Consider the following 25,128-nt stretch of genomic DNA (forward strand, 5'->3'; position numbering starts at 1 on the left):
TTACAAGGGGCCAATATAAGCACGGATAGTGTTGTATTTCTATCCCCATGACACTGCAATCAGTTTTAACACCATGAGGGCAAACAGTGTACAGGTCTATCACTGCAGTGCTGATGCCTGACATATTAAGCACACATTAGACGTTAGCATAGAATTGAATTAAATAGATCAGCCCTGTTGTCACGGTACCCAATCCAGCTATTTATGTCAGCATCTGATTGATATCTGATATGAGTTTGAGATTGGTGCTTCCCTATTTCTTCCGACATGGCTGCTCCCTTTCACAGTTAAAGCCAAACCATGACTGATCCCCTTGTCCCATCATCATTCCTCATGTCCTTGCTGCCCCCCCTCCCCCTCCCTTTCCCTCTGTGTCTTCTGTCCATTCCCTCCGTGTCCTCACATACCCACCTTGTTTTGTGAACAGCTGAATGTTTACTTCATGTCATTCTCATCATCCATTCTGACTGGGCTGCTGCTGGGAGGATTTGCTCTTCTCCTTTCGTATTTTATTTGTTCCCCTATTTGCTGTTTCCATTAAAGATGAAATTGAAATCTCCTGCACCGACACACGCACTCACATGCAAACAAACATGCACACGCAGACAGGCATCACTGTGCACACTGCCAAACACGTAGACTTACAAAAACACCAACAACGTGCTGTTCCAAGGCATATGAAAGAGCACAAACCTCCCGTCCTACTTTTGCCTTACCGTATTCTCATCCTTTCGCTCCAGTTCCTCCCTCTCTCTCCCCTCGCCGCCATCTCCTCTCCTTCCTCTGTAGTTTTTTTGCAACTGCAAAGGGAGACAGTGTGATCTGTGTTTTGTTTTTAAGTTGTATTTTGTTTGATATTGTTCTCTCCTTCAGCACAGAACAATTGACTTTCAACCGTGCCTTGTCTGGCACTTTGCAACATATTTAACCTTCTTACAAAAGTTTTTCATATACTGTAATGTATATTGCACCTGTAATTTCCTCCTTCCGAGTCTTCCTTTTCTTGTGACAACATTTAGCACAAGGAAAGAACCCAACTGCTCCTCTTACACAAAGATCACCTCTTTTCCCCCCGTATTTGATTTCCCCAGTCCTGAGGTTCTTAAAGGCTGCCTCCTCTTGGTCCACGGTGTGACTTCGGAAACCCCGTTCGGACAGGATGTCGGCAGCGTTTGGAGCACTGCAGAGGAAAACAAAGCCAGTCTTCGGCAGGTTAATGAGGCCAGGAGGCAGCTTTGTGCTTTGTGCTCGGTATTCAACAAAGGCCTCCCTCTCTCGCTCTCCCAATAATATCCCAGTCATTTGGGTCGGCCACATCACTGTGCTTCTGTGAAGGGCACACACGCACCGGGAAAGAAACCCCTCAGTTTAATAGAAATATAGTTTCACAAAATGTTCACCCCCTCATTCTCGCTAATCATTAGCTATGTCTTGCGCTGTCTCTCTTTTTCTCATTTTGCTCATTTCACCTCTTTCTTTGACTCTCTGCTACTCTTCCAGTCACAAACACACACACACACACACACACACACACACACACACACACATACAGCTCATATAATTAAGATACATCAGCTAATCATATATGTATTACATTAACGTCTTTAACAGCAACTGCAGGTTATTGGTTCCTCATTAAGGACTACACTGACTTCTCCCTTTTGGGAGATTGGACATTGCTGCTAAGTAATGTGTGTGTGTGTGTGTGTGTGTGCAGTGACCGTGGGTCCAGACTAAGAGTAGATGGGGGGGGGGAGGCAAAGCTGTGAAGATCATATGTCTCGTAAATCAAAGCTGTAGCGCAGGTGGGCGGGGCCGTGGGAGCCCTTGGCGCTCGTGGGGCCACTGGCCCGAGTGGAGACCCACAGAGGATGCCTGGGCCCGGGCCAGCTCCTCCTGTGCCCCTCGTCTCTCCTCTCCCTTCTTCACTCCTTTTATTTTCCCCACATCCCTCCACCCTTCCTCCTGCACCCTCACAAGTCACACTTCTGCCCCATGTTTAATTTCAAACTGTTTCCCCTCCACGCCCCTTTCTCCTGCCTCTCCTCTCCTCACACTGCACTAGCAAAATCTCGCCGCTTTCCTGTCATTTCATTTCCCTCCTCTCCCTACACCCCTCCCTACACACACACGACTGCCATTTAAACTACACATCACATAGATAACCATCTCCACTCACACTGTACCAGCTCCTCCACTGTCTAATTACGTTGCAACTCTCCGAGCAAGTTGTCACAGAGGTTTTAAATTAGCGATTCAGTTTAATGTCGCAAGGACTTGTAATGTGTCAGATGAGTTTGATATTGTGTGCGAGTTTGTGTGTGTGTGTGTGTGTTTGTGTGTTTGAATGAAGTAGGGGTGTGACTTAATTAATATGTATTATGATATTAGTTATTTTTGCACCATCTCTCTTCTGTGTTAATTTGTGCTGCTATTTGGAGGTTTCCGTAATACATGCAGAAGTGGGTGTTTTGTTTCTGACTCCTTTAGGTATTGTAGGTGTTCATGAGTTACTGTTGCACCTCAGCAATGTTTGTTAATATGTTTGCACAGTGCACTTGCTTACATGTACTTGTGTTGCAATTGCAAGTTATGTTTGACAGCATATTGAGGAGCCTTAAAGCAGATATCGGGCCTCTGCAGAAATGGAGGCTATAGCCTTCTTCAACATCCTACTGTTCCTCCGCTTTAATTATGCAGATTAAGGTTTTACTACCAGACTCATATTTCTAAAGTGTTGTGAAAAAGAATATCAGTGAGTTTGTGGCTTGACAATGGAGCAAAAGAGGACAAAAGAGCTAAAACATGTTATTGAGCTTTTGTATGTGTGTGAATGAGTGTTTGGTATGTATGTGTGTGTTTGCGTGTGCACTAGAATGCCAAATGGAACGTCTGGGCGGTCAGGTACTCTGTACACGGAGAGCAGCACAGTGCAGGGCATGTTCAAGAAAGCCCACAAACTCCGGGGAGAACTCAGGGTCAGCTCTTGCCACACAGAGTTTATGAAATTGCCGCAGATTCTTTTTTTCCTGCTACAGTGTGACAGCCACAGATTAGCTGTTAGGGATGTATTTTCCTGGGTCAAGCTAGGTTTTGTTTTATGCAAATAAAACATAAATGAATTTGCTCATCTTAATCTACTTTGATCGTGGTCTCTGTGGAAAGAACTAAGAATAACACTTTGTGTTCATAATGGATACAAAGTTTGCAGACTCTCAGGGGACATCATTAGAAGTATTTTTAGCTTTAGACCCATGGACTCTACCTAAAATGCAGTTTACTGTGGCAGCTGAAATATTTTATGGCCTTCCCCCAGGATCCACACAACTTGGTCCTCATATCACAAATCCACAGTTCCACTAAAATAAACACCTCAGCAGTTCTAACATAAATGCAACTCAGTTGTGAGGACTTGGTCTTTCATAGTTCCCACGGGTCCTTGAGATCCTTGAAAGTTTGCCAATTTGAGAATGGAAAAATATCGAGGCTCTGAAAGTTTTTGAAAGTACTCATAATAGATAATTGAACGTGTTTGAGTTCAGATATTCCGCGCAAAAATAGAAAGTGAACTTCTTTTGATATTTTTTTTGTTTAATGCCACTAAATAGGTCGCTGTGTGCATGCGTGCAAGAGACCATATAATCTGCCATCACCATTCCCCCACTCACATCCACCTCTTGGATATTTGCACGTCTTCTCCTGAACAACCTGTGCATCTGTAAATCCTAGCAACATATTGCACTATTAGTCATATTGTACACACTGTTTTATTTTTGTTTGTTTCATTTATTTCACTCACAGTAATTCTTTTTTAATTTGCTTTATCATTCCTCTTATTTTTCTATTTACTATGTTTGTTATGCACTAGATCAAGCAAATTCCTTAATAAACACAATTCTGATCACTGTAACACAGCATAACTGAGGAGTGTTCACACGTTCAAACCACACCAATTGTTGTCTTTTGTTAAGTCTGCTGATTCTGATTACAATTTTTTTTTGGTGTTGTAACGGTAATCAACCTTGATTCCTTTTTCAAACTCTGTCTTTATGGGTCCTTGAATTTGAAGGCATTGACCTTGAAAAGTCTTAGAATTTGATATTCAAACGGTGTGAAAATCTTGTTCTTTGTGTGATGGCAGAAAGTGGAGTGTGGCACAGAAGATTTCTTCAACAACTGAACACTTCAAGAGGATCATCCCTTTCAGCTATGAGACACAGGTACTGATTGCTATCATAATATCTATTAACATATCATGTTTTTATCATTTTTGTCTAGATATCTTATCCTTGCTGTACATTGTCTCGGGCGCACTGAAAATCTCCCTTTAATTTCCCCACTCTAAATGGTGAATTAGATTCTTCTGCGCACATCTACGCAATTACTCCTTGTGATGCTGTGAAGGAATAATGATGGTCTGGCAAATGACCAAGTCCCAGAGAATAAGCATATTCCAATGGTGAGTCCAGTGGAATCTCTCTGAGGTCCCTTCTGTCCAGGGTTTTCCTCTTGTTTCCCCTCATCAGTGTCTGCAGCTCTGTTCCCATAGGAGGGTCCAGACCTTTGTGGCACTCTGGCAAAGTGGCGCCACTTTGGAACAGCATGCACATTGACTCTAAAGAAAAAACTCCAACACTTTTAGTACCAACAGCCCTTTCCTGACTCATCCTTTCCACTTTTGTCAGAACTGGCACTGGCTTTGCCAAAAATACGTTTTGTTCACACTCAGCATGACTCGTTTTCACAAGAAGCGAACGGCAAGCAGATATGGACGTTTGAGGGCGATGGGTGTCATTGTCAGTGATGTAACTTTCGGAAACAGGCTTCCTTAGCTCACTGCACTAAGGGAATGAATGAAAATAAACAGAAGGATTAGATCTTGAGCTACACCACAAAACAGCAGGAGGGAAGAAGAGAGGAAGGCACAAAAGAGAGATAGAAAATACGTATCCTTTTGCTCAGTGTGTGGACTTGTTTTTATGATGAGAGTAATGAAAGAGAAAGAAGCACACTTAGGAAGATGGTAAAGGAATCTGTATTAAACATGGGTGTATTCGCCTTGTGGTTAATGTCAAATGTGGCTAAGGTACCTGGGTCTCCAAGGGGTTGCCGAGTGAGAGCACTATTGCTGTGATTACAACAGAGGAGAACAGCCAGAGGGTGATGGTTGGCACAGATTTTGCTCTGTCTCCTCCCCCTCTGTTTCACCCCTCCATCCCTCTCCTCTCCGTGCCAGCTGTCAGTTATCAAGCAGTGTGCTAATGGTGCTCCCTTACAGAGCTCAGAGCACAGTGACACTTCTGTCATGCCCAAATATCTCTCTCTTTTCATATGTCAGCTGTCCACAAATGGCCTAGATTAGTGTACATTGGTTTTTACACATGATGAGCGATTTGTGATCCATAAATGTTTACTTTTTAGTACATTACTGTTTCCTCTGTGGCCTGCTGTGTCATTAATGTGTCTGATGCAACATATCAAACCTGTGCTCACCCACATGTGACCCATTCCTGCCTCTATGCCGACAAGTGAACACTGGGAGGGCAATGTCCAAACAAAAGCCAGATGTGCCATATTAGGTCCAGATATATCACTATGAATAGTGAACATGTAGAGTGCCGCTGCTTTCTGTGTGTGTGCGTGCGCGTGTGTGTTCATGTGTGTGTGAGTAGCATCCAATGCACAAGAAGCTGGTCAGAGTGTCAATAAACATCACACCTTAGCTGCAAGTTTTCACACAAATCTTTCGTCAGCTCTCCCATCTGCTTTTTGTTGATTTACACTTCATTTCTGGCAAATAGGGTATTTACAGGTTATTAGTCTTAATTTAAATGATGACATTTAACTTTTTTAATATTCAGTTAAAGAACAAACTGCGAGAAAAGCATTAATAAAAACTTAAACTTAAAATTATATAGCACTTTTCATAGCTACAATGCAGCTCAAGGTGCGTTGCATGAAAAAAGATGTTAAAACAGAGCAACAGAAGCTTAAGAACAGAACACATCGTGGCGATTTAGGATATTAAGACAATAAAATCTATGATAATGTGTTACACTGAGACCTGTTGATCAAGTAGGGTGCTAGACAGCTCTGATCATTTCCAAGGAAGCGAATAATTAAGAAGAAAAGAGACACAGTGCTACTCAGATCCAGAAATCAACAGAGTCAAAGGATCTTGAATATGAAATGAAGAGTTGTTATAAAGCCTGATTTTGGAAATTAGACCAAACTCTGATTAAAGCTCATTTGTACTAAATAGTCTGAGTCTTTTAACCGTTCATGTGTGTGAAATGATCATCAAAATGGAAATGACTCAGCGCCACTTAAATTCTACTAAAAATGTGTTTTAGACATTACCCTCCGAACACCCTGTGGGCTTCAGCTCTGGGTTCGTATGCACACTACGACCATGCGTCTGATGCCTTGTTTCTTTCAGGTGCTGGTACTGTAGCAGACTTGTGATGAGTTTCACTGCTTCTTTGACCAAACCAGTGAAGAAGATCACATCTCTGGACCCTGGACGAAGTTGGCTGACTACATCTGGGGGATCTTGGGAGCAGCCAGGAAGGAGCTCGCCACAAAACAGGTTTGGGCTCTTCCTAAAGACTGACAGTCTGTCTGCTATGTCATGCTTGTCCTCCTCGTATTCATTCCCCCTGTCCTCTGAAAAAGGGTAACAGAGACAGCTGATATACTGCAGATAGGAGCAGATGTGTAGCTCACTTGTTTTCCTGTTTTTAGGATTATTTTTGCCTGTGATTATTTAAAGCTTGTGTTTCCCTACTGGCTCACAGATTTACTCGTCTTTCCTCTTGTGCGTGTTCTCCCATCACCTTTCCCCATTTGTCTTCATCCCTCCCTTCACCCCTTTCAAAAGGGCACCAGCATTAGTGTTTGAATTCTCCATCGATAAGTTATTCATTTGACCTTGCCATGTGTCAGTACAGTGCTGTTCTCCTGGGTCAGCCACATGAAACTCTTGTTATGCTTCCAGGGGTCAAAGGGCAAAATGGATATCCTTTCAAATTGTATTTACCCTACAACCCACAAGTTTGTTTGCATATATGTGTATGTGAGTCCTCTACCTCTGGAATATGCCATTAGAGCCACATCAGGGTATCAAAGGCTGCAGTGCTACTGGGAATGATGAATGGCTGCCAGGTGCTGATGTCCATGAGGTAATCACCTGAGGTAAGGGCTTTTAGCCCTGCTGGCGGGAGAAGTGAAAGGGTTAACTGGCTGTGGCAGCTATAGCCTCACAGTTTTCCATAGCCTCTGGCAGCGGCTCATCAGCTTATTCCCCAACATCTCCAAAGACCCGTGTGGATGAGGCTCAGAGCTCAGACAGCAAACGGTGAGGGAAATGAAGACAATGCTTAATTTCCTCCAGACCAGAAGTGGGCCCGGGGAGGCGAGAGGCGCTGGGTTGACTGGCGCCTCGGCTCCCTTCTTACTTGCTTTCCGGCCTGCTTTCCTAGGGCAGCAGGGCCAGCTCATGGAGCAGCCTGTCAACCTATGTCAACATCAGTGTGGCCCCTTGCCCCTCTCCTCTTCCCCATCATGCGGCCCAGCACACACAAAGGTTACATGACTGCAGATTTAGTGTATGAATAACCTAGGGCCTGGGGAGGTGTCAAAGGTGTGTGATTCAGACCTCCCAGTAGCCCCACTCGCCCCCACAAATCTCACCACAGTTCACTGACAAGTCATGTTGTGTAGAGGGAGTGGAGAGAGACGAGAGAGAACACATAAAAAGACACTGTTACATGCTGTCATCATCAGGCCTGTTTCTAAAAGGCTTTTGGTCTCTAATGTGCCCAAACTGCTGCACTCTGCAGTTGCTGAGATCAATGGTATCCTGCCTCTAGTGCTGCCTCATATCATCACAAAAGAATACTATCTAGTGGAAAAGAAGAAAACTCGACGTCTTCTCCCTTTGCCTTTTTTCTGTGTTGACCGTTTGCACCCGATATATTTTCCGTCTATTCATGTTATAGTTTGGCTGTAAAGAAAGGTGAGCCTTTAAGGCATCGCTGGGTGGAGGGTCAGGGGTGTCAGAGGTCAATCAGCTTTAAAGCTCAAGTTTCATGACAGAGGAGGCCAGTGGTTGTAAGAATGTGTCGAAAGTCAGGTGATTGGGTTTGTGTTAAGCTCCTTTCTCTGGGATTAATTGAAAGTATTTGTCAGCGTGCTGATTTTTTAATGCTGTTTGGAGTAGTTGTCTCTTTCAGATTTTTTTCTTCTGGAATGAAAATAAGCCGTCTATAAATACTCCTGCCCTTGCAAAAAAATCACTGGGGTTTTGCTATTATTGAGTTAGATGAAAATCAGACACTTTGCACTGCAAAAACACACAAGCCTCTACGTCAACTGTATTCAGACTGACACAGCATCTAAATATAGTCACGCAAACACACTCTCATTGTCCTTCCCTTTTTTTCCCCCTCTCTTTCTCTCACTCTCACTCTCCGTCTCCTGCGTCGTCATGTGGCCAGACATGGGCTCGGTTCCCAGCCAATTCAATTTTCCTTCTAATTCCGTATCAAAATCGTGGTCAAAGCTCCGTGTTTATTGAGCGCGACACAAACAAGCAAGGACACAGCCTCAGCGTGGCTCCTCCCGCAACCTCATTATAGCTGTGCCCTCAAGTAACAGATTTGTGCTTAATTGGTGAGTTGTCCTAATTGACTTCAACTAATTTATGGATTAGATTATTTGTACCCTCTATTCTAATTGAACCATAACTTGCCCTGGCTGACGGGGTTGTGGGTAATTGGTGCAGAGTGCTTTCAGTTGCGCATGTCTGTGAACGGGGCTGTCGTTTTTGCACCTTCAAATTCAGTTCATTTAGAAAATGAATCCAATGAGTGCAATTTTGGGCAAAAAACAGTAGCTATACCTGAGCAGGAGTAAACAGCAGGTTGTCCATTTCTCAGGCTGATGGAGTGTAGCTCCTTCGGGTGCTAGTCCATCTATTGGTTTTAAGTGTTTATGTTGGTGCCATTGCTGTATTAATGTCCCTCACTCGCTGTGAGGAACTGGGGATGAAGTGAAAAAGAACATAACGGAGAGTAAAAAAAGACGGGATCAGAGAAAAATCTTGAGCATTTCAGAATTCTGAAAAGCAAGGACCTTTGAAAGCTTTGGGCCTTACAAAGGCAGACTCCACTACTCGTCAGCAACAGGGCATCTGTGGCATCTGGGACTAGGTTGGTGGTCTGATTGTGATTTTTTTTTTAATTGAAAGAGATCAATGAACAAACTGTACATTCCCACAGTTTCCACTGAAGTCATGATCAGTGAGGTTTTTGTTCCTCTAGGCAGTTTTGAGACAAGCAAATTCAAAAACCTTCTTGCCTGGTACCAAATGTTTGTTTAACATACTTGCATGTAGATTTCTTTAAACAGAACTCTCCCTTAGTGCTTCAGACAAGCCCGAGGCCCTGTTGCTGCTGTTGTTCTCTAAAACCACCTATCTGTGGGATTGTTAATTATGTCTAACTTAAGTAAAAAATACACCATGTTTTTTTTTGTAATGTATTGTGAGGAGTTAAGTTGTGGGAGGTGCTGCATATATTATACACAGACACACATTGGTATTTTTTCCCCATTTTTTCTGTGGTTGATTTTGCCTTTTGCAGAAGTAGAATTAACCTTAACTATGCAAAAATTAAATACACATCTTGTATTCACAATTGTACAGTAACGAATCAGCCAAATCACCACACAAAAGCACCGCAGTCAAATTTTTGTTGAGATGATGAATGTATTTAGCCTATATTCATGTTTGCCGATTCTCAAAAAAAATCTTGACAAAGTTACACTGATAAAGGAAAGAACTCAACAGCGATGAAAAAGAACCATTGAACAAGTAGGGTGGGATCCTTTCCCTGCAACCAAATTACTGATTTGTGAAAATAAAATCAAGCCTTTGGGCCATTAAGTAGTTGTTTCATTTTGCCCAGTATGCAGTAAATTGTTCCACTTTATGATTGACAAATGCTGTTATCTTCTCCATGGGAGAGCTGAGGCTCTCCTGTGATAACCATTTCCTGTTAAGAGCCGTTTTACTAGATTCCAGCAGTATATTCATCAGACATTGATCTCTTTTCAACCATGCTCGAAATACATGTAAATATATAGTCTTCATTTCCAGGGCATTTCACATTGAAATGTCGTGTTGGGTATTGCGTATCCCTCTCGAATAGCCCCTGACGACAGGGCACCCCAGGAGATAGTGGAACAGGAAGGTACTAACATAGTTGGATTTCTAACTGTGTGCAATAAACCTTATGAGATCTGTCCAACCAAGCTCCCCTCCATTTCTGTGAGCTGCTTCACTTCAACTAATACCTTCATATGGTTGTCTTTTCTCCCTGAGATATAACTTCCCTCCCTTCTTTCTCCCACTTTGATTTAATGTATGAAGTGTAATGTTTGCTATTTTACCTTACATTAACATTTCCCACCATCCTATTAACGCAATGTCGTAACCTTGATAAAACCTTGATAAAAGTCTTGGTTTTCTAATAACGGATTCTCATCAAGCATTTCAAAACTTCCTTTATATGTTTTTCTATATATTGCATTATTCAATTTGTTTAGTGTCAAATCTGAGTCAAATGCACAGCATTTATATTTCCTATATTATTTTATCATAGGTTTCCATATTTTACGAGTCATTTCACCAAACGATTATTGATCGTATTTATGAAACGCTGTAAGTTGTTATCAGCTAAGATTGTCTGTATGTGGATGGTTAGGTATTTTCTCAATTCAGCAATATATGATGAGGTGCATCATGACTCTCATCTGTGTTGCAAGATGATAGTTAACATATTTTTTATGTTAACTGGGTAATATATTAATTTGAGAATTCTGTCCTTGAGTTGAGATGAAAGAAAGGAATTTAGTTTTATCCTATTATGTCCTTATTTTTATGTTTAGGTAAAACATTTTTTTTAATGATTTTATAAAAGTTAAAAAGACTCTATTTACCAAAAGGTATCTGGTTTAAATTTTTCTAGATGGGCCATAGTTATATGAAGGTAGTTAGGTTTTCCTTTTATTAATCTGTACTGTAAATGAACATATTGTTAAAATGATTGCAGTTGGATTAACATATTGTGCCTGTTTATGTTTAATAATTGAGTCGTCTCTACCAAATCTAAGTAGAACTCTTTAAAGAAATCTGTTAACTGAGACAAATGCCCTTTATGTGTCTCTTTATATAACGTATAACGTTTACACATGTGTCATAGTTATAGAACAGATATCAGCCTGAATGTTCCACATTTCAGATTATTGGCGTGCAGCGTGGTGGCTTTGTCGCTTTTTTAAAAGCCCAGTTCAGTGTGGAGAGTATAAGAGAATTTAACTTGTTTTATAATCAAGGGCGGAACAGAGAGTGCAATCCCTTCTGTTAGGGAAATGATCCTTCCATCTGTTCATGAGATCAACATCCTCAAAAAGTGTCAGGTTTTTCAGAGTCAAATGTTTGTTCTAAGAGAATATTTAAATATTGGTAATTATATTTATTATAATTTCCTTTAAATATAATGAATTTCCTTTTAATATAATTTCCAATATTATAAACCAAACTTCCAGGGAGTGCATGGATACAGTACATTCAATAGAGTAACTAAATTACCATCTATTCCTCCCCTCACTGGATTTTATCTGCCTTCTTTAACGCTCATGTTCAACTCTTCTCCTGCGTCCTGATTTATGAGGGAAAAAACTGATTAGTGAAGCCCCATTCTCCCTCCAGTTTTTCATGCTCCTCATCATTTAAGTGAATTTCCTGTCGATATTTTACATCTTCATTTCGGATAAAATCTTACTTCGTTTTGATCAGATTCAACAGCCCATTGAACTGAAATGAATTGGATTTTACTTTATTACTGGCTTTGTGTTATTATTCCCCAAAGTTAAAGTTTGTGAAATAAAACTAGAATACTCCCTGACCAAGCAAAAACTATGCAACATTAGCTAAGAACTAAGTAAAAGAGAAGCGATTCCAAGACTGAGACAGTTGATGACCCTGGCCTGAACTAGAGAATAATCTGTGGCTGTGGGGGAAAACACTTGAGGGCCCACCCAAAACACTAAAAGAAAAAATGTGGGTCTTCCCTGTGTATTCTTCCCACGAATATCTTCCTTTTTAAATGGCAAAAAGAGGTGGATTCAAACACTTAAGCGATAGAAAGTCTATCTTACAGATATGAGCTGTCTTCTGAGAGCATTGCATCTCCCTGATGTTTGCTCGTGCTCTTTTTGCCTCTCCTGCTGTTTCAGTCCTCCCACTGTTTCCTGGGCCGGGTGGGAGAGCTGCTCAGCCTGGCCCTCCCTCTGTGTTTCCACACAGATGGGCAGTCCTCTGTCCTTCGTGTGTGCTGTCGAGCGAGTCTGTTCCTACGTATGAAAGTGGATCTCTCACCTCATTCTTCTGCTAGTACTGCTGGAGGTAAATCTTGATCAAAGTATATTAATCTCTCATCCAAAACCACCAGGCCTTGTCCAGAATCACTTCTTTGGTTCTATATTGACTCCTATTGACGGTAGCTTGTCTTTCCTGTCCTCAGAGGGCCTTGGGACGGGCGGCCGGTGTCCCCACTTGATGTCATGCTCCGTCAATGTCTGTTGTCTGCGGTATCGGGCAGGTCATGTTGTAACTTCTCCACAAACTTCATGATAGACGACCCCTTTGCTCAGGAATGTCATATACTCGGAAATGTTCCCTTCTTAAGCTGATTTCAGACATGCACTGAAGTCCGGACATTTCCCTGAACTCGACCCCATTTCAATTTGTGTCTCAGCCTCCTCTGTTCTTTGGTCAACGTTAGCGAGCTCAGATTTATTATTATTGCACAGTTGTTAACTTGTGTCTTTGCAAAAGTCCCTCATCCCCTCCAAAACCTCTGTTAAACTTGTTGCTTCGTTGGGGTGAGGGTTAGTATTAGCTCTCCCATCTTGCGCCTGTGTATGGAAGCTGTTCTCTGTGCAGGCACTTTAAAAGTGCTTTCTTTTCCCATACATGCCCCTCTGACCAGTTCAATATCATCAATGCATTTTTGAATTTGACAGTTTAACTCTTCACAGGAGCTATTATTTTAGGCTGTCACCGTATCAGTATAAACTTTAGATACAAACATGGGGATTACAAGACACCTGCCCATTCAGAGGCTTAGCTATGCTAATTATTCTTGTGGCATATCATGTGTCTGTGTCTGAAGGTTCATGTTGGTGACGAGATGAGGTTGAGACTAGGAAAAAGAAAAGCTAGGCAAGAATGGGAAGTAACAGACGCAGCGATAGAGAAGATTTGGCGGCTTTGGCTCAGGAGATAGAGAGGGTTCGCCCACTAACCAGCAGGTTTGTGGTGCGATCCCGGCGTCTCCCAGTCCGGATGCCCAAGTGTCCTTGGGCAGCTTGACAGCTGTGCCGGCAGTGTATGAAGGTGAGAGTAAAAGCACGGTAAATAGCAGCACTGTATGAATGTTTGTGTGAATGGGCGTCTGTGACTTGTGCTGTAAAGTGCTTTGAGTGGTCGATAAGACTAGACAAATTGCTATATGAACACCATCCATTTACCATTTGCCATCATAAATAGATAGGTACTGTACCATATGGCTTCAACGTATAGCATTAGTCCAGAACATAAATCAGAACAAAATTGATCTAAACAGAAGTAATCGCCTCGCTCACTGATGAACTTCAGTCAGTACTCAACATTTCCTGCAGATGTTTCACAATAAAAGCCTGCCTGTAAAAGGAAAGGAGAGTGTTCTCTGAATTGCTCTAAGGTCGGAAATGTTGAATTTGTATCAACAGCAAACCTCAGCAACAGTGAATGAACATGGTAAATGGGGGCAGAACTAACATCAGGCGAGGCTTCTTACATAACCATGATCAGGTTTAGGAGATAAGCTGTACAGTGATTTGTATCTCTGTTGTGGAGGTGAATAAAGGTCTCAGCCTCGGCTTCTACTATTCTGCCCCTGGTTCCCATAGCAGAACCTTTGTTTATCACAGTTATGACAGGAGAAGTTGAGTTTATAGAGACATAAACTGATTTTTAGACTTCCGTTGTGCAGCTATCTAAAAAGCTGCACAGTAAAACAAATTCTTGGTTTGCATGCAAATACTGAAGAGAGACAAGGCTTTACCACACTTGTCTTCTTGTGTACAGTATATGTTTGAACAATGGAGCAGGAGGCAGAGATTAGGCAGCAGTGGATGAGAGGAGGGAGGGGTTTCATGTCAAAAATGAATTCACGTTTGGAAATAGTGTCAAAATAATTGGAATTTATAAAAGTATCTTTATCTTCTGAAATGCTCCATTGCTGCTTCCACACTGTTAATTTCCCTACGTATTGGCAGGGCCACAACAACTACACACAGGTGTCTACTTTTAACACGATAAATGTATCGTGGGAGTTTTGCTTTGGTTTGAATTTAATCAGTGGGAGAAATTCCGAATAGAAAGGGTAAGTAAAGACAGGGAGAACAAAGTTTTAAGGAGCAGCCCAACTCTTTTTCCTATTTATAGAAACTCAGTTGTCTGCTCTTCAGCTTGGCGCTCTCTCTCTCTTTCAGTCTCTCATTCTCTCTCTCTAACTATCTCTCAAGGATTCTGAGACTGTCTCTCTCACACGCTCTCTCTCCTATATCTGTATCCTTGATAACACAAGGGGGTTTGTGTGGGAGGGGAGAGACTCCGACCGTCAGGTTGTCTCCTGTCTCCTCCTCCTCCTCCTCCTCCTCCTCTCTCACACCGACTCACAAACAAGTGAACGCACACAACAGGAACAATTTCCCTACGGTGTTGCCACCTAGTTGTTCTGTCGCCAAAGAGAGAGGGTCAGAAAATAGACAATAAGAGGAGTGTCGCGAGAGAAGGGAAGGAACGACTCTCGCAGCTATTTGCAGAATTGCAGAGCTTCAGACGCTGACAGCCCTTTATCATTAGCTTTCATTCTTCTGTTTTGCCAAAGGAGCATTTTATATTCTGAGCCAGGCTCAGAGTGTGTGTGTGTGTGTGTGTGGGGGGGGGGGCTAAATCAATTCCAAATTATTGCACCTCTCAATAACTGATGGCTATGTCTGGGCCAAGGAGAAATGATTAATGATGATACTATGGACAATATGAGTAAGACGCACATTGAGACATTATTGCTGCATGCCGACAGACACACACACACGAAGATATAACTGTGTGCGCGTCTGCAGGAACTGGTGGTGATTACCGAGGGGAAAGAGACATCACTGCTGAGGGGTAGACGCTTCACAGTGTGTGCGTATGTCTGTGTTTGTGAGAGTACAAAAGCAGAACAAGCAGGTGAGTGGGGGTGGAAATTGCTGGTTAGCTGGCTATACAGTACTATCAAGATATTGTGTGCAGCACACAGTGCCATCATAATACCGGTGGTTGTTCTCCACACAATATGTTGTAAGATATCAATCAATACCCGTAGAGTTGCCAAAAAAAGTTCTAACAAAGCAGGAATCAGTCATAGGCCGCCGTACTTTAGAGAGAAAGTTTTAGTTGGTGAAATGAATAGTCGTTCGAGGAAACTGTTTATAATGAGTCGAGATCAATCATTCTGAAAAGCAATTTATCGCTGAAGTAGTCTATTATAAAAGAAATGCCAAACAGCCGTCAGTTGTCACTATATGCTGCTGAGCCTCAAGCATTTTGCCTTGAGTTAAAGAGTACTAGTATTAAGTATTCTAATATACTATTGATGGCTATGTGCTAGCACGCTTAATTAGCACTAAACACCAAGTAGCCTACAGCAGTTGATCGGAACGGTATTATTATTTGAACATAGCGCTAGGTGAAAATAAAGGGGAGCACAAAAGTATTCAAAAGTCATCATAATTCAGTCTCGGAGAAATATTATTGTCAGTGCCAAATTTCATAGCAATTGATAATCGTTGAGGCAGTCTGGGCTCATCCGTTTGTGCTTCTCGTGCATTCACGTTGAAGTCACAGTTTCTGGATATCTGCCTTGAACAACAATTGATTCTGTTCCCATGATATTTCCAAAAACCCTGCCTTACACCGAGAGCTACCAGGTGTTTTCGCTGGTTTCAGACAGATGCAGTTATGTGTCATTTTTCTGTCCAGCACCTACGTTGTTTGACTAGAAAATGAGCTTGAGCCCATCTAGGCGCCCATAGGCATGTAGGTCTTGACATGAGGTGTGGTCGGGCACATGGGTGGCTCATCATTATCTTGAGGGCGTGGAAAGTGACCAGCAGACACCTGGTCTGAAGTCAGCGTCGCAGTATTTTATTCTCATTTTCAGGCTGCATTATCAAGATCGTAATATGCACCTACATAAGTGAGTGCACAACGCCTACACCCTGGTGGCAGAACACACACAGATGGTCTGCTTGTGCGCTAAGTGAAAGCATTTCCTCTGCAAGGAAGCGTTCTCTCTAACTACCAAGAAAATCTGCCGTTATACATTATTATCAGTCTGCCAAGGTGCAAGGTCACCTGGCCTTTACAGTTAATGGGAGATGGCACCCTTGATTGGTTTACTGCATGTTACGCCCAAAGCACACCCATGATGAATCAAAAGACAAGAGTACAACCTTTTTGAACCATCCATCTGGTGCTGCAACTTTTTTTTTCCTGCTGTTAAACTAACAAAAGTTGATTTGGATTCACCCCTAATGTACATTCACTTTAGGCTCTGCACTGAGATCATGAAATTAGAGGCCCTACACATTTGGATAAAATGGTCGACAATGCAAAACATTTTTAACACACTTTCCAAGTTGCAACTATTGGATGGGTCACTTTTTTCAGGGCACAGCAATGAACTCATTCACTTTTACAACAGTCAAAGTGGCAAAAGGCTTGAGTGACAGCAGCACAGTTTCAGGGTTTAGAGTTTCACAGTATCACAAGATACAGAATTATTGGATGTCAATGAATAAAACACATTGATTGTAGGTGCAATCAGGATATTCAGATCAGCCTCATAATTATTATTAGCAGTTATAAATGATTTAAATGATTTACCATATATTTGGGAAATTGAATTAATGAATCAATTAAACAGAATTTCTGGTTCATGTAGTAGTGTTTCAGTTATAATTATATCACATTGCAGATCTTGGTGCATGCATGCATGTGCTCTGAGATAGAAAGGGAGGGCACACAAAGGATCCCAATGTTGAAGTACCGTGACGTTCACCGCATTAGTAGAGAAACAATGCAAGATCTAAGCATTAACTCTTTTTTTAAAGTCTTAGACTAAGCTAATCACACAAAATACTCACAATCAAGTTTTTATATTCAGACTTTAAAAACGTATTTGTTAAGCATCAATTTACACGTGTTGGGGGACCTGGGTCTCTGTCCTGTCCAGTGTCCAGATAATCAACGACTGAAACAGAAGGAAATCAATTGTTCTCTATATCTTTTGAAACTCTGTAGCTTGCAGTCTAAGTTACACCAGCTACAACAGCTAATTAGCAGATGAACAAGACTCTGGCTTTCTTACAATTAAACCGTGGCCAGTGGTTATGCAAGAAAACGTGGTCCTTTGTTCCGCAGACAAAGGTTAAAGCGCAGAGAGAGCAAAGATAATGTGACCACTGGCTTTATCGATAAAGTTACGTCATTGGTCAGTGTGTTACAACGCCATGGCAGGCTGTAAATGCTTAGTCTGTGGGCGGCGATCAGACAGGTGGAGACGTGTGATGTAGCAGAATATACTCCAGTGAGTCGATGCTCCAATTTTTTGTGTACCGGTTTAAGGCTTCAAACCTTGTCTGTAATTAGCTGCATTGACACTGCATTGCCTCAGCATGTCTATAATAAGAGAAAGGCAGGATACACTGTGTACAAGCCAAAATCACCTGCAATTACCACCCACAGTCTCTGCCATTTGTCTCTGACTTCTCCCAGACCAACGCGCAAGCACACAGAACATTAAAAAACCAAAACTTGCCCGTCGCATTTGGACAGAAAGTGTGTGAGCACATTTGCTTACAAATCTAAGATCATTGTAGAAAGAGCTACTGTCACGCCCACAGCCCAAATGGCTGTTTTGTGTTGTCAGTCATTTATTCCCAAAACATACACTTACCCGCACTGACAAAGAGTTCCATCTTTTATTATCTTGCTGCGCAACAAAGCCCAAATTCGTGTGTGCTTTCTATCTTACTCATAATCGTCCTCGCAGCACTCAGGCTGCACTCTGGGGAGCCGTCTCAACACAGTAAGCGCAGCCATAAAGTGTGCAGTGTTTGCACACGCACGCACACACGCGCGCTCCCCAACGCGTCGTTCCTGATGCACTGGATAGCGGGTGATAGTAGCCATTGTGAGGAGCAATGTTCCCTCATCTCTGTGTTGTGCTGTTATTACATTAGCAGCTCTGATTGTATCCCTATCTCTCTTTCTTAAGCTCTCCACCTCGCTGCCTCGTGTCACTCTGTTCCTTCCTCTCTTTCTCTCTCTACCTCCCTCTGTTCCTCCTTCCTTCGCGCTCTGTCTGTTGTGATTTAGTGCTTACAATGTTTACTCTCCAATGCAGCTCCAGAAACCAGGGAAATTATAACTCTAACTCAGGCTGAGCCCCTCTCCAAATTATGGCCATTGATTTGTGTCTTTATTACGTCTTCAGTCAAACCTTGTTCACCAGCATCACCAGAACCCGACGCCCAGTGTAGCTCAACACTGCCATCCAGTGATGGATTAATCCATTGATGCATAACAAATAGAGATCGATTTTTTTTATTTGCCGTGTTCATTCAGTGTACAATATATATATGTGTATGTATTTATATAACACATTTGCAGACATCTCTGTGAATTCAACTCAGAGTTGTGGGACCTCAAGGTGACTGAGTGAGGTGTCTGTCTCTCTGTCTTTATTTGACTCTCTATGGTGGTTTACATTACGCTGGGCCGAGCAGAGTGGAGCACAATGGCGGCCCGCGGCCGGTTGAATGCAGGAATGCCCCAGCCATCTGCTGCACATTAGAATTAGACCTCCGGCCCAATTCAGTTAGCAGCCCAAGCCAGTGCCACTGATTGGGCCGAGGGGTTAAGGCTACAGTCGGCCACCGGGCCACAGTAAACATGATGGAGTAAGGGTGGGGAGGGTGGCGGAGGCAGAGGGATCTCGGAGTGAGCAAAAGCAAAAGGAGATGAAACAAATCCAACGCTTCTACAGAGAAATGAATCGTGGGTGGAAAATATCTGAGCAGTAATTAGTAACATTTAGAAAATGAAACATAAACGAGTGAGTGTTGGTGGATATGCCTGGGGTCATGCCACATGTTTGGTCAGCAATTTATCAGTCCATGGCGACGCCCACCAGAGAAAATTATTTGAAAAAGAAGACTGTGAGTTGGAAGTACATCGTTTTTTTGCGCTTGCAAATCATGCCAACAAGGGTTCAACAACTGTGACTGTGGTGAGAGAAGAAACAAAGAGCCTCACAAAACAAGACTGCTGCCAACTTTTGAGCAAAACAAGAGGAATTAGACAAAGCTGATTGAATAAAGGGAAAGAGGCCCCGCAGATAAGCATCTCGATCGCCTTGAAAATATTCCGACTGAGACAAATGGAAACAAACCTGTCATCATGCAAAGCAAAACTTGAGTGTTGCCACAACTTTCCCATCTCTGATGAGCAAATTACACATCTGAGATACACACAAACGTAGCATACACGAGTTATAATTTTTCAGTGTAAATAGTACAATTCTCCAAAACATTAATGTTTCGTGAAATGGGCCAAACTACTTCTAATGAGTCATAATCGTCCCCTGTTGTAATCAGTGTTTCCTGGGTCAGTAATGGTTTTAATCCAAAAAGCAAGCACTAAAAATCAGCCATGCAGTTTTTTATTCATTTATTTGACCTTTTTCCTTATTAGAGTGATTTTAACGGTGTGTGTGTGTGTGTGTGTGTGTGTGTGTGTGCGTGTGTGTGTGTGTGTGTGTGTGTGTTTGAGAGTGTGTGAGTCTCATATTATGTGAATAATCTACTGGCTCAAACATCGGTCTAATTGGAAATCAGGCCTGGGGTTGTATAAGATTTTTAGAGCACAGGGAGACAGACAGACAGCCACACGCACGCACACACACACCTGCATGTGATGATAACAGCAGCTTACTCACCCCCAAAACACAAACATATACACACACACACACACACACGAGTGCACATAGTTCTACACAGACCTACCTGCCTAATCTGCCTAATCTCCAACATACACACATGCACTTGGTGGAAGCGGGACACATACATCCAGTGCACATACTCTCTCATATGTTCTCGATGCTGTCAAATACGCTCAGAGGCCTTGGAGACATAATGCACAAAAACATTGGCTCATATAAACAGTGTGCTGTGTGGATATGTTCCCAATTATCTGCTGCATATTTCTCTGATTTTTAACTCATGCCAGACTGGCATCTTTGGGAAACGGAGACTTTTAAACAATTGTGGGATTGTGTATTTTGCTCTAGCAAATATTCCGCACAGCAGCATTTTTTTTTCTTTTCTTCCTGTGCTAGAAAAGCAAGATATGTTGAGCAGTATTTGCACTAGCTCATTTTCCCCTCATACCACCGTGTGTAGGTTTGTGTGTGTATCAGGATGTGATTCAGTTGATGTGTACAAGGAGGGCATGTTGTCGACTCCCCTTTGTCGTATCTCACCCGTTCCTCACACCCAAAAAACCCTGCAGGCCAGCACACCGTACTGTGCAAACATACCCTCAGGCAGGCCCCACACACACACGCACACACACACACACACACACACACACACACACACACACACACACACACACACACGCACACAAGAACTTTTCAAAATTGGCAAATACACACAGGGCAGGAAACTTCTAAAAATGTCCTTACACTTGAAGTGCACCAAAAAGAACACCAAAAAAACAAAAAGAGGGACATGAAGCTAAAGAAATGTTGCATGTGTGCGTGTGCGCGTGCGTGCGTGCGTTCAAAGCCGGACAGATGAATCCGACAACATGGTGCAGAGGGTTTCAGGTCAATAAGTCTGTGGTGTCAGCATCTCCCAGTAGTTTCTCCATTTGAAATGATTGCAGCCTTTGTGTTGTTGTGTGCAAATACACGTTCTCATTAAGGAAACATGTCTGTCAGCCTATGTAATAAATACATTACCATACATCATTAGGACTTGTTGTGCTTGTTGTTAATGTGGCTAGAACGATTGCGTGCTCGTGCTGTGGGTCATCACTATGTGTACGGTCAATGTAGTGAGCCACTGCACTGAGTCAGCATCTCATTGCTACAACTCTGAGTGTGTGTGTGCATGTGTGTGTGTGTTAGTGTCGGGCTGGGTTAATGACTGTGCTTTCAGGCCTACACCTCTGAGCATATGTTCAGAATGTGTGCAGATTCAGAACATGCCGTGCGTCAGTGTATCAGCATAGTGTCGCCCCATGTGCACATTTCAGCTCAACTGGTAAAAGAAAATTTGTCTTTCTTGCAATGTGGGTCTCACATAGTTTTGACCATCATTGGTAATGGATGATCACTTTTTGTACTACAATCATAATAAAATAGCAACAATAAAGTCTTACACGGCAAGAAACACAAGCAGGAGGTGTTGATTAGTTGAGTATTGTATTTGCAGTTTAAGCCAAAAACAGACATTCCCATTTGGTTGTTATATCCATGCACAATTTCTCAACTGATTTTCCAGAGAATCAAGGGCTCCTGCAGAGATTATGACCACTAGAAGCGCTGTGGAGCAATGTGGGTCCCTGTTTTGTTTGTTTGAGGGTAAACCAAACGTACCCTCCGTGCACTGCTTTCGCTCCTGTTCCAATGAATGAGAGTACCACTGACCAACAAATGTAGCAATGCACCAACAAGGGGGCGAAAGACAAACACTAAGACAATTCAAAATATATAAGAAAAAAGGGGAAATGCTCTCAAGACAAATGTGTTTTGGTGAGAAAAACTGTTTTGTGTTCACAAGAAAACAAAAAAAGTCAGCAAGTTTGCTTTGTATTTGTATTTTAGGCACAGTTTATATAACTATCACAATATTTCATTGCATATAACATGAATAATGATTTTATTTAACCACTCAGACTCATATGTTTGGCTGAGCTTGATGTTGCTCCCTCTGACTTTTCTGCTGTTACTGTGTTCCCTGGATTCAGCAAATCACTTTGTGAGAACAACTCTTCATGATATGATAAATGGCCCAAACCACAAATATAAGACCAGAAGAATTGTCTCTCTCTTTCACACTTTGGTTTTTTTTAAGCAACCACGTATACGCCATGTGTGTATACGTGTGTAGGTGTTGTGTGAGTGTTTGTTCATGTCAAGTATCAGGCGGACTGAATGAACACAGGCGACCTTCAGGGAGGCAGAGATAGATAAAGAGAGGCAGACTTCATCCTCCCTCCTTCATGCTAAGCACACACTGGAGGTCAAGTACCACATTTCTCAGCCTCTGTCTCACTCAAGGGCCTCTCGCTTTTTCTTCCCTTGCTCTCTCTTTTTTTTCTCCTCTCTTGCCTTTCCTCAACTGCCTTTTCATGCCTTCTCTCTTCTCTATCAGATGCAGACCGTTGGTGTTCAGTGCCACGGCAAACGTCGACTGAACATTCCTCGGAGTCAGTGGCTGCTATCTTCCCTCTTTACTCTACAACACATGCAGGCAATACTGTACGTAAAACCTTTTCTCATTCACACACCAAAAAAAAATCGCACGCCTTTTAGAGCAGACAAAGGGCAATGGCGTGTTATCACTCACCCTCGAGCACACGCACACACTCACCCAGCCCTCTGTGTCCTCTGTGCCCTGTCTGAAATGTATTGTTTAGGTAAATGAGTCTGTGCACCCAGTGGGGGGATCAGCATGAATAAGAGCCTGAATGCATTACCCTATTACTCTTCCCTCCCTCTCTCTCTCTGTCTCACTCTGTCTCTCTGTGTGGCCTCTGCCTCGCTCGGCACCCACAGTCCTTGAGAGCTCAAATTGACATTGGAGACCTGGTTATTAATATGTGGGTTGTGGCTGTGTGTGTGTGTGTGTGTGTGTGTGTGTGTGTGTGTGTGTGTAAGTGTGTGTGTGTGTGTGTGTAAGTGTGTGTCTGTGTGTCTGTGTGTATGTTTTGTGACTTTTTAGCATGCATGTGTGAGTGTGTCTTTGTGCGTGTACATGCAATGCAAAGTGATATATTACTCTTGTCATTTATGTGCTGTAGATGTTGTGTGATTTGTGTTGAAAGACGAATGAAAATATGCTTGTGTGTGTGTGTCAGTGTGTTCGTGCGTTCGTGTATGTGTGTGTTTCTTTGTGTGTGTGTGTGTGTGTGTGTGTGTGTGTGTGTCTGTCTTTGTGCGCGTGCCCCCATGTAGACAGCCCGACTCAGGCAGGCTGTCTAATTAGATAGACAGAGCGGAGCACACAGACTCAGAGCAGGTGGAGTGGGATGAAGGAAAGGTTGCCTTTCTGTACACCTGCTGAAAGCATTACACTGTGTGAAGGGTTTTGTGTCAGTGTGTGTGTGTGTGTGTCTGTGTGCGTTGGGGGGGGGTTATGTCCTGCTGTCTGCTCATGTACATGAACATGCCCTTGTGTGCATCTCAGCATGTATTTTTACCCACCTGCGCAAAGCTCCCTGCTCACTTTTCTTTGTTCCCTTTTTCCCTCAGTGGCCCTTTGCCTGTGTATATGAGTATACGTGTGTGTGTGCGTGCGTGCATGTGCATTCGTCAGGTGTCACCCATTGAGTCTGACCCTTACAGAAGGCTGCCGCCACTGTTGGCATGGCGACTGCTGCCATGGTTTCCAAGCACGCCAAGCAGGAGGGAGAGGACCGGTATTGCATCACTAAATGTTTCCCTTCCTTCCTCCTGTTTGTGCGTGTGTGTGCGTGTGTGCGTGTCAGCGTGTGTGCATCTTTATTTGTTCCCTTACAAATCAAGTCAGAAAGCCATACTGTGCTCTTAGCCTTTGAATTCTACTCTGGGATGTGGTGAATGTTTTTTTATAATGACTATTCCTCTGCATGAGTGTGTGTGAGAATGTATAGCATCTGTTTGCATATGCACTCACATCTAAAAAAAATATTTGAAGTAGATCCTGCAGAATTTTCATTTAAAAATGTTTTATTTTCAACTGTTATCACACAGCAATACAGGACTCTTCTTCTTATCCGAAAAAAATTTGAATCACCTATGGTCAGTCTGTAACTGCCCTCAACTGTACAAAATACATTTCTTTTCTTGTCCTTGACTTATGCCATGGCATTTTCAAAAGGTTTGGTTGTTTTTTTCTGTCTGAGAATTGAAATGATAATTTTGAGCCGACGAGACGTGGCAGTCAATGTCAAAAGCAATAGATATTTACAAAGGAGGCCTGTCTCCCAACCAGCGAGGAGCCGCTTTTACTCGTGGTGTGGTGAGCGTCCCCGCCCGGAGCTATGGCAGCTGGCTTGAGGTTATCTGAGCATGCCCGTTACCTGGGTGCCTGATTAATGGTCTGTTTGCTCTTTCTTTGTCTCTTGCTCTTTGTCTCCTATTTATCTCTTTGGCTTTACTACTTATTTATTCTATAAGATATATTCTTGGCTTTGTAGCTGTTGTTTAAATGGTCAAATAATCAATGACATTCCTTCCCCTTGCAGGAATACACAGTGTACACAGCTGCTACACTTATGTATTTTAGTTTAAGCTTGTCTCTATTGGAGTACAGTCTCAGATACTACACTATACTAACTGTGGCTCGTTTTGAGTTGAGACATCAATGTACAACCATCTTTCTTCATTATTTTTCTTCTACCCTTCTCTCTGCTGCATGTGAATACGGCACGACATGTTCAATAAGTAGCTCGCCAGTCATTACTTTAACCTGCAGGGACAAAGTAGATGCTGCTCCTATAGATGTTGCGGCAATATTAAAAGCATCCTTCCCTCATCCTTGTTATTTTGTGCAGAGTATTCTGACTTTGCCTTTTAATACTGATATTTTTTAAAAAGGATGAATAAATATTGATAATTAATAACTGATTATGTTAATCTTGGGCTGTCTCAGACAAATGATGATCAACCTGGCCGTGGCTCCAAAACAGTGGTCGTATGT

The 25,128-nt window shown here is 42.5% G+C and overlaps 1 long non-coding RNA gene across 2 annotated transcripts in view; it reads left to right on the forward strand.

The window, feature by feature from the left end:
* Positions 1-25,128, forward strand: part of LOC124849821 — a 137,671-nt gene that overhangs the window by 51,658 nt on the left and 60,885 nt on the right. For both annotated transcript variants that reach the window (XR_007030395.1, XR_007030396.1), the window contains exons 12-13: positions 4,142-4,220; positions 6,440-6,589. This is a non-coding gene — a long non-coding RNA (uncharacterized LOC124849821). The remainder of the gene's footprint in view (positions 1-4,141; positions 4,221-6,439; positions 6,590-25,128) is intronic.

The sequence above is a fragment of the Scophthalmus maximus genome, chromosome 2, assembly GCF_022379125.1.
Source record: "Scophthalmus maximus strain ysfricsl-2021 chromosome 2, ASM2237912v1, whole genome shotgun sequence".
Taxonomy (NCBI): Eukaryota; Metazoa; Chordata; class Actinopteri; order Pleuronectiformes; family Scophthalmidae; genus Scophthalmus; species Scophthalmus maximus.